The sequence below is a fragment of the Melospiza georgiana genome, chromosome 2, assembly GCF_028018845.1.
Source record: "Melospiza georgiana isolate bMelGeo1 chromosome 2, bMelGeo1.pri, whole genome shotgun sequence".
NCBI classification, from domain to species: Eukaryota; Metazoa; Chordata; class Aves; order Passeriformes; family Passerellidae; genus Melospiza; species Melospiza georgiana.
The window spans coordinates 57,561,110-57,570,723 of record NC_080431.1 but is presented as its reverse complement, the minus strand read 5'-3'; positions in this window follow the sequence as shown (position 1 = coordinate 57,570,723).

The window sequence follows — 9,614 nt, the reverse complement described above, 5'->3', positions numbered from 1 at the left end:
AGATTTAGAATTTTGTCCAATTTCTTTCCCCTGGGCCAGAAGTCACAGAATGGCTGTAAAAAAGTAGCAATGACACTCTTCATGGTACAGAGAATTGTGTCAATGTACATTACACTTCCTGATTTCTGCCAGCTATAAACCCTTCAGCCAAGCCTTTCTGCTGGGAAGCTTGTCTATTGGCATACACACGGAAAGAGCAAGAAGAAATGCTATTTTAGGAGAGAATTGAACTCAAAGTACAAAAAGCTTCAGAAAGTGACCTTTGCTGTGAGACTGCTTTGTCCTTTCATGGCGAGGACTGCCAGAACTAGCAGCATCATGGGGTTGCCTGGATCTTTGGAAAGATAGAGACAGAAAATGCTGCCTGTTTCTTCTATTGTTCCCACATAATCTGCAAAACCTGTCCCTCACCTGACTGTATTGCTGTGGTTTCAGCCTGCTGGACAGTGACTACAGCAGCAACTTCTCTGTAAGAAAATGTTCCCCTTCGTAAGATCATTCAGGTTGGACTGTTTCAGATATATAATTGGTTGCATACAAAGCTTCCAGGTCTTTCTTTGCTGGACCTATTTTGAAACGTGAAGTCGCACCATTATCTGAATTGCAGTTGTGCATGAGCTATGCTTTGCTCCATCTAATTCATAAAAGAGCAGATACAAATTCCCAAGCTGCTGTCCAATGTGAAGAAATTTAAAAACCTCGTGGAAAGCCCCAGTAGTTGCACAGAAGAGAATGGCTGCCACAAAACCATGGAGCCTGTCTCTGCAGCTGAGGAAATACCCAGCTGTCAACATCCCATCTCTGCTTCCCTCCATGTTCCAGAAACAAGCACAGCACAGGGAGCTGTGCTGGCCATTGTCCTGCTGCAGGGAGTTCCTGTGAGTGAGTACAGGGAACAGCTACAGAGGTAATATAAGGGAAAGAAGATAAGTTTCTTCTTTGCTGAAAACACAACTTTACATAAGAGAGGAATGTTTCTTTCCAAGAACGGAGTGAAAGGAAAAGAAATCTCTGCAGGACATTTTCCCACTAGATTTGGTTTGATCGATATATTTAAATAGCAGTTTTACAACCTGTTCTAGCTAGTATGACTGAGATCTATAGTCTTTTGATATTAATAACCTGAGCACTATCAAAAGTAAAATTTATAGTGTCTATAGTTGACTGAAGGAGGTTTACAGAGTTTACTATGAGAAGTGGATATTTGATCATCTGATTTCAATCTCCAGTATTTCACAGGCCATTTCCCAGATGTATCACACAGCTCCCCTTTTATTGGGCTACCTTGTGTTTGACTAAACACATTTTCCAGCAATTTAGCTAGGCTTGAATCCAAAACACAGAAAACTAGAGAATCCACCAGTTTTATTAGCTTAATCCAAACCTTCACTCTTAAAAATTTGTACCTAATGCCATTTGAATCTGTATGACTTTAGTTTCCAGAAAATTGTGGGGGTTTTTTGGTTGGTTGGATTTTGGGTTTTGTTGTTTCTTTTTTTTTTTTTTTTTTTTTCTCCTGAGGTTTTCCCCATTTAATTCAACCTAATTTAATTCACTTACTATTATTTTATCTTCAAAAACCCACTTATATTGATGTTGTATCACATGTCAGGTTTTTGGGGTTTTTTTAAATGAACTTCTATTTTTTTTTTAATTTTTCTTTTTCAGATGTTCAATATTGCCCTAAGTTGCTAGAGAACTGGAAAACACTTTAAATTTCCTCTTATGATAGAAAAAAGCATGGTCTATTTTTCCTTCATAATAACTTTATCATCTCCGTTTAACAGCAGGCCTAGGAAGAACACATTTTCTAAAAATCTTCAGCTTTTCATTTTTTCTGTGTGAGGCCAACATTTTTCTACATTTCATGATCATATATGTCTCCTCACCTATTTTTCATTACATATAATTTAATATTCACAAGGCCAGCCCTGGCTTCATTACTGGGCCTGATGCCTTGTGAAGGCTGGCCTAGAACAGAGACTAGATGGAGTTAAAGAATAAAGTAGGTTTTTATTAGGGGAACTCAATGGATACACCTTGGCCAGCACAAGAGCCCAGCCAGGGCCACACCCAAGATGAACCCAAAATGGTCATAAAATGCATGACGGGTCATGGGCTCTCACACTTCTGGTCCATTACCATATTGGTGTCAATTGTCCAATTACAGCTTTAGCCCATGAAGTCTTATCCTTGTCTTTCTCTCTTCAGTCCACCCTCTTTTATGCTATTGGGCCTGAGATCTGGATTGGCTGTCCTTGGGTCACGAGCTGGAGAAGGAATTGTTTTTCCTACCTACTCTGTGAAGACAGCTTACCATCCTTTAATATGAAGCCCAGACCCACACACTAAAGCAGCACAGAATCTGAAAAACATAAACGCTAAAACGCTAAAACCTGAGGCATCAGGCCAAGATTGGCTCTAAGCCAAAGATGTCCCTTCTGATAGATTGGAACTTTTTTAGCCATCTAATAAAATTTTCTTTTAAATCAACTATTTTCTATTTTCTCCTAAACTATTTTGCTCAAATTTTTTCTGTTTTAAAGTTAACTCCTATATCTGTGATGAGCATCTTTATGTGTAGCATATGTTTTTATAATTACTGTTTATGGTGATTTTTTTTTCCAGAGACTGCAATTAGTCTTGATTACTGGCTTCCTGATTTTCTACTCTGTGATTAATTTTTCTTTATCATAATCTGGCACTTAGTATCCCTTATGTAAATAAATTACTATCGCTAATTGTTAGAAGGTGTAATAATGCCTTAGCACTGGCAGTCTAAACCTTCCCTTGCTACTCTATGCTTTTAATGTAATAGGATGATGTATTTGTTACAAACTGTTAAAAGATCAAAAGTGTTGATTTGCCTGACTAGGACATGCCTGAAAGACCATTACTTAAAGTAGAATCACTTTATTATGCGGGAGTAAAGAAGCAGATAAGACCAACAAGGCTAGACATGGGTTAAAGAGGAATTCTTGTGGATTACATTAATATACACGAAGTCATGCTGGCTGTCTGGCCTGTCAGCAAGCTACCAAGAAATTAAGGATACTATATACAAGCTCAAGTCTGATGCTTGACTTGATGGTGGAAATAGGCCAAATTCAGTTGCAATTGGTCATGTAATTGCAAACATCTGACACACTTACTCTTGCAACAAGAGATCCAGGTCATGAGGAAACTAGGAGGATAGTACACAGTGAAATAAGTTGTCAGCCTTTAAGGATTCCACTGCAGTCAGGAGTGGTGACTCATTTTCGTTTTACTCTTTCTTTTTTTTTCCCACAAGAAAGATGGATCTTCCAGACGTTGCCTGAGTAATTGAAGGTATTGTGATATCCCTGTGAGTAAGGCTTGAGTTGTAGAAGAATTGTCAACAATTAAAGGGCTTTAGGTCCAAATTCTGCTTTGAGTGGTATTTGTACAATTGTGTGGGAATTGGCAGGGTTGGATTGTTCTTACTGATTTCAGTATGGCTGTAAAGGCCTTAAATCAGAGCTGGATTTTACAATTAGCCATTCCTCACACTAGGCAATGAACAAGTATATGTAAACATATACTCACTTTATTCATACTGTTTTGAAAACAATCAAATCAATAGTGCCTATTTAAAAGAGAAAAAAGGGCAGAATGTAACATCTAGATTCCCTGCATCTAAAAATCTTTTGAAATACAGGCAGTTTCAGGGGAGCATATTGATTTAAACTTCCAACTTGTGTTTGTTATATAAAACACAGCACTGGCATTTTTCACCACCACTAATCGAGTCCAAAATCTGCATCTGTGTACTCCTTACACTGCAGAATGTCAATTAGTTTTATCCTGAGAGCACTGGTCCAAAACTACTGGTCCTCCTCATTTCAGTATAAAAAAAAAGAGAAAACTCTTGATCAAGTGACAGTGCCAAAGAGAAGCAAAGAGGAATGAATTTACAGTTTTCAGACTTTGACACATTTCTAAGCATGAATTTTAATTCTTTATTGAGAAAAAGCAGTTGAGCAGGAATTACCTGGTTCTTAGACAACTTTTAAAAATTACTTGGAATAAGACTGTCTTCACTAAGCTGTTGTTTGACAAGTAATTTATAATAAGAAAATAATACCATGGGAACCATTTTCTTTATTACAAAGAATCGTTCAACACTTGCAATATAAAGAGGAATATTTAGAAGTGGTGGGAATTTTTTCTGTAAGATATTCTGTTGGAAAGAAGATAAGTCATAATTATCCCTATATCAATAATGGGGAGCTAAACAAAGTGTTGTCATGGTTTGAGAATATTCAAATTGCATTTTATGCTTCCTGCTCTGCTTTCAATAGTTTAAACGCCCAGCTCTATATAGGATGCACAAGTCTAGGAAATTGAGAGCGGAGGACAGAAATCTCCAGGTTGCACACTTTTCCCTTCCAAACACTTTTCAACAGACTGTGTGGCACAGACCACTGTGAGACTGTTCACAAAACACAAAAAAGAATGTTGAATGCTAACAATTCAACAAGCCTACAAGTTGCCATCTATTTAGAACACAAAACAAACTTCACAATTACACATACAAAGTCCTCATGGAGGACTTGTCCTTACCTCTCTCAATATTTAATATGCCAAGAAATCTCAGAACTTTTCCCATGTTTCCCACACAGTTATCCATTAATCTCTCTGCTTTCTAAGGTAGACTTGCAGACTCAACATTTTCTCCTCTAGGACATTACTTGTGGCCCTTGGGAAGTGAAGAATCCTACTTTTCTAAAAGTTACTCTGTACCATTCATAATCTTTATTACCTATTGTCAACTCAAAAAAAATTACAGAGAACTCCATCGCTGCAGCCCCAACATTTTGATTTTCCTGTACTGAACAGAGTTACAGAAAATCTGCAGCAGCTAGGGTGGCATAGTTCAAATGGGAAAATTGTGCCCTGCTTCTTTAAGGAGATTGTTTCTGCGTGCTATAACGCAAACTTCTTTACAAAGCTCAATGAATATCTGCCTCTTCTTGGAAAATTCTGTATCTGAAGGTGATTATCTCCAATGTACAAAAGGACATAATCTTCACTAACATTCCATTTGTACCAGAATATGCAACCAGTAGCATTTCTCAGCATAACTATTAAGTCTACAAAGACCAAACTAACTTCCATTTTTCTGTATGCCAGTAGCTACTTCTAAAACAATAACTAGGATCCGGACAAGGTCCAAGTGTCTCCTGAATAATACTAGCCATTGACCCCAACTGGGAGAAGTTCAGCCTGTGGATTACAACATTTATGCTTCTGGCAGGAATGCATAAAAAATTATGCAGAAACAGATGTGCCGCAGCCAAATGGTGACACCAGGGACTTCGGGGTTACACAAAAACCTTCTGTAAAAATGCATGGAAGAGCTCTTTTGCCTAGAAATTTTGATGCTTAAGTACAAGTGTACGACACACCTCCAGAAATATGTGCATATAAATATATGCGTGTATATATATCTCAATATATGTACTGCAATGCCAAAATAACTGTAGATCAATACAAATGCTTGAGGTGATGATGCATGTCAGGACCAAGAAATTCTATGTTTGAGAAAAATGTTTCATGTGAAATAGCAGTCCCAGGGTATTACAACGACCTGAGGAGGTCTCCAGGGTGAGAGAAGGATGAGAATCTTGTTTGATGATCAGAAGGCTGGATTTATTGATATATGATATATAATACATTATAACTATACTAAAAAGAATAAGGAGAGAAGTTGCAGTGGCTTGCTAAGCTAAGAATAGAATAGAAAAGAATGAATAACAAAGTTCTGTATCCAGGGAATCTGTCCCCGAGCTTGGTCCTGTGATTGGCCCCCAGTTGTACACACGGAACATGAGCCAATCACAGGAGCACCTGCTACATTTCACAGCAGCCGACAACAGATAACAATTGTTTACATTCTTCTTCTGAGGCCTTTGCTTCCCAGAAGATGCACAAATCCCAAAGAAAGGATTTCTATAAAAAAATGTCTGCGACACCAGGGCATCTGGTAACTAAGCAAGGAACTGTCCCTAGATCTCTGCAAAAGAAAAAGGATAAAGGCAATTGTAATTAGAAGATATAAGCTAATGACTAAGGCATGTGCTAATGGCCCCTTAATAAATCCCTTTTGAGCTTCCTGAAAACTGGTTTCAGGATCCTCTACTTGGAACCAGCTTGATGTAGTTGGAAGTCTGGATCCTGACTGCTCCAAAATTACACTGTTTAAACATCCAGCTTTAATAGAATGGCTTTGAAAACAGCTGGGTTCCCAAGGGTGTTCCAACAGGCTGTTGATCATGGATGCTTCAGGGCCAGCATTCAGACAAACATGTTCTTGTTTGCCAAGATGAAAGGCAGAATAGCTGTATGCACATAGCACAAAGACAGCACACTTGTCTAGAAAATGTTATTCCTGTACATAAATAAAGTCTTGTAATGTCAGTCTGAGAAAGGAGAGAATAAACAGCTTCATAGTCACAGATACGTGATTTACTGAGAATCAAGCCATGCTTCAGTCCTGTACAGTGATAACTCCTTCCCCTCTATCATGCAAAAATTAATTCATTTCATTCTCTGATAGTCTGAATCTGATCATAATAAAGTCCCTACATATGAACTTCATTTGTACCTGTATTTGCCAAGAATTTCAAAAAGAACAGGCATAAGTCATTGAGCAGAATACAACAAAAGATTTGGCCTTCCATGAAGGACTCCTTTCTCCCTGACTTTCTGTAAAGGAAAAGATGAGTGGGCTAGGAAAGCATATAAATGAGGAGCCAATAAATCTTATTTACTGATAGTTGTTACTATACAATTTCATAAACCAGGGCATCTTGACTTTCCTGTGTCCAGAACACTCTATGCCTCTGCCCTTCCCTTTGTGGGTACCCTCTACATCACTGCAGTACAAAGAAGACAAAGTGATTCTGATTCTCTTGCTCTTTAAAGAACTGTCTCTCAAACAGAGCAAATCAAATAACACCCCTCCACACACACACTTGATAATGAAAAATAAAACAGAAAAGCCTCCATGACTGGGTAAAAGAAGAGACAAAGTTGCTATTTCACAGCTTCAACAAATGCCAGAGAAGTGTGCAAAAATAGCTCTAGTTCAGGAAAGAAATTCCTGTTAATAAGTTAGAGGCACCCTTTTCACTAAGGGGATTCTCAAGTGTGAAATACTTCTTTCAGAAAAATTAACCTTTGATAACACTTATATGTGAGAAATGTGTGGCATTACGCCAGAACAGAAAATATAAATTTTGCTGTCCAAAAAACTATCCCAGAAATAAATATTCCAACTTTTGCTTGAAATGACATGCAAAGCATACATGTGAGAACTATACAGAAGATAGTTCACTGCTTGATTAAAGTGATAAATTATTCACAGAACACAACCTGTGAATGAGTCAGTGAATGACTCCAAGGTGTGACTCCCTTGGATCATGAAACAGAGTCCCTGGTGAGAAGCTCAACAGGACCTGGCAGTGTTTGCTCACAGCCCAGAAAGCCAGTCATATACTGGGTTGCACCAAAAGGGGGTTGGCCATCAGGTCAAGGGAGGGAATTCTGCCCCTCTACTCCACGCCGGTGGGACCCCACCTAAAGTGCTGCATCCAGCTCTGGGGTTCCCAACATATAGGGGGTGAGATTCTGGCACAGATTGCCCAGAGAACTTGTGGATACCCCATTCCCTGGAAGTGTTAAAGGCCAGGACGGCATGGGGTTTTGAGCAACCTGGTCAAGTGGAAGGTATCTCTTTCCATGGAGGGAAGTTAGAACTAGATGATCTGTAAGGTCCCTTCCAACACAAACCATTCTGTGATTCTGTGAATGTCAGCACAAAGGCCAGAACACATGATCAATGTTATCAGTAGTTACAAGATAAGAAGGAAAAGATGCTGACGTTCAGACACACGTATGAGTTGCCTGTGTTTGGCAGCCACAGTTGTTGGCAATGGACAGAGCAGCTAATCACGTCTTTCCCTGCCAGGAGAGGATTGCTTCTCTTATCTAGAGCTTTGCTTCCATCTAGTTTTAACTTTCTTAATAAGCAAGGATCTCCCTACTTCTACTGAAGGACAATGTTCCGTAGTCTAAAACAGTTTACTGCTTTTCTTTTTTCATTTTTTCAAATGTATCCCATTTTTTATATTTACTGCTTTATTAACCATAGTGACTATACCTACTATTTTTACAGTCAGCAATTTTCTGTTATTTATGGTAGAGAGAGAGAGAGAAATATTATTTTAAAGTAGGCCTGAATTCAATTATTTAGATTGAGAGGGAATCAACCTGTGAAACAGTAATAATTAGAATTAGCAATGCAGGCTTCTGCCAAGGTACTCACTGTCCCACACCACAAAGGCATATATAACAACTCACCTAGACTAGGAGACAGCTCAGGACATGTCCAAGGATGTTGGCTCTGCATGGGGGGGACAACATGCAGAATGACACAGAGCCTACCCAGAAGCTAAAAGCAGTAAATATAATCAATTCATTGTGAATGGTAAATATAATCCATTCATTGTGAATGGAAATCACCTAGACTAACAAAATGGCCTGCAGTTAAGTTTTACTTCAGAAATTTAAAAGAACATCAAAGAGGCACTGTTTTGAAAATTAGTAGTGTCCCAGTAACTAAAGCTGTGGAGAGAACACAGGCTAATAACTGTCCAGTGTGAGGTTTGACGTATATTCTAAAGCCTGTCCTGCACATTTTTATTCATGTCTGGTTTTGATTGGTTTTACTATCTTGTAAATCTTAATTTTATTAACAATTTTATTTAAAAAATTATTTAAATTTTTTACTATCTTGTGTAAAACTTAAGTTTGTTAAAAAGCTGATTTACTTATGTCTAATTATGTGTAAATATTTGCAAGGGGAGATTTTCTTTCAGCATACCTATTTAATTTACCTGTTGTCATGGGACAAAGGTAAGGGATGAGAGGGGCATGGGGAAGGAAACCTATTTCTAATGGCCATTCTTGTCACACATATACTAAAACCAGAATACATATCATAATGCAAACCAAACTTCTGTTTAGTTCATTTTTTTATTTCTATGACTGCAAAAATGAATTTGTCTGTAATTCATAAAGCTTAATGAGTTTCTGATTACCCTCATTTTGTATACCTGAACAGTGCAAAGAGAGACATTTATAAGATTTGATGAAATTGGTATCAAATTTTTGTATACTTATCTGAAAATCAAACTTTAACAGACCGATTGTAGTAGCTAATACTCCTTTGCTTTGCTATTTGTGGTAAGATTTCAGCACTCATTGGTACCTGGGCATTTGTATCAGTGAGCACATTGATCATCTGCACATCACCTTACCTTGAGGGGAGATTTGTTTTCAGACTGCTGAGCTTTTGAATCTTTCCATGACTGTATCACTGTTCAATTTGGCTCGAACATCAAGAGCAAGTAGGGAGAATAAATGGGGAGTTGGCTAAGCAGTACAAGGTACAACAAAGCAGAAAAATCTCTCTTGACTCTATACTTGCATTTGGATCCCTCATCAAACAATGTGTTTCTAAAGTGATGTATTTTAAAAACTGTTACTTCTCAGCTTCCTCCAGCAGTCTTCTTTCATTCCTGTTTATC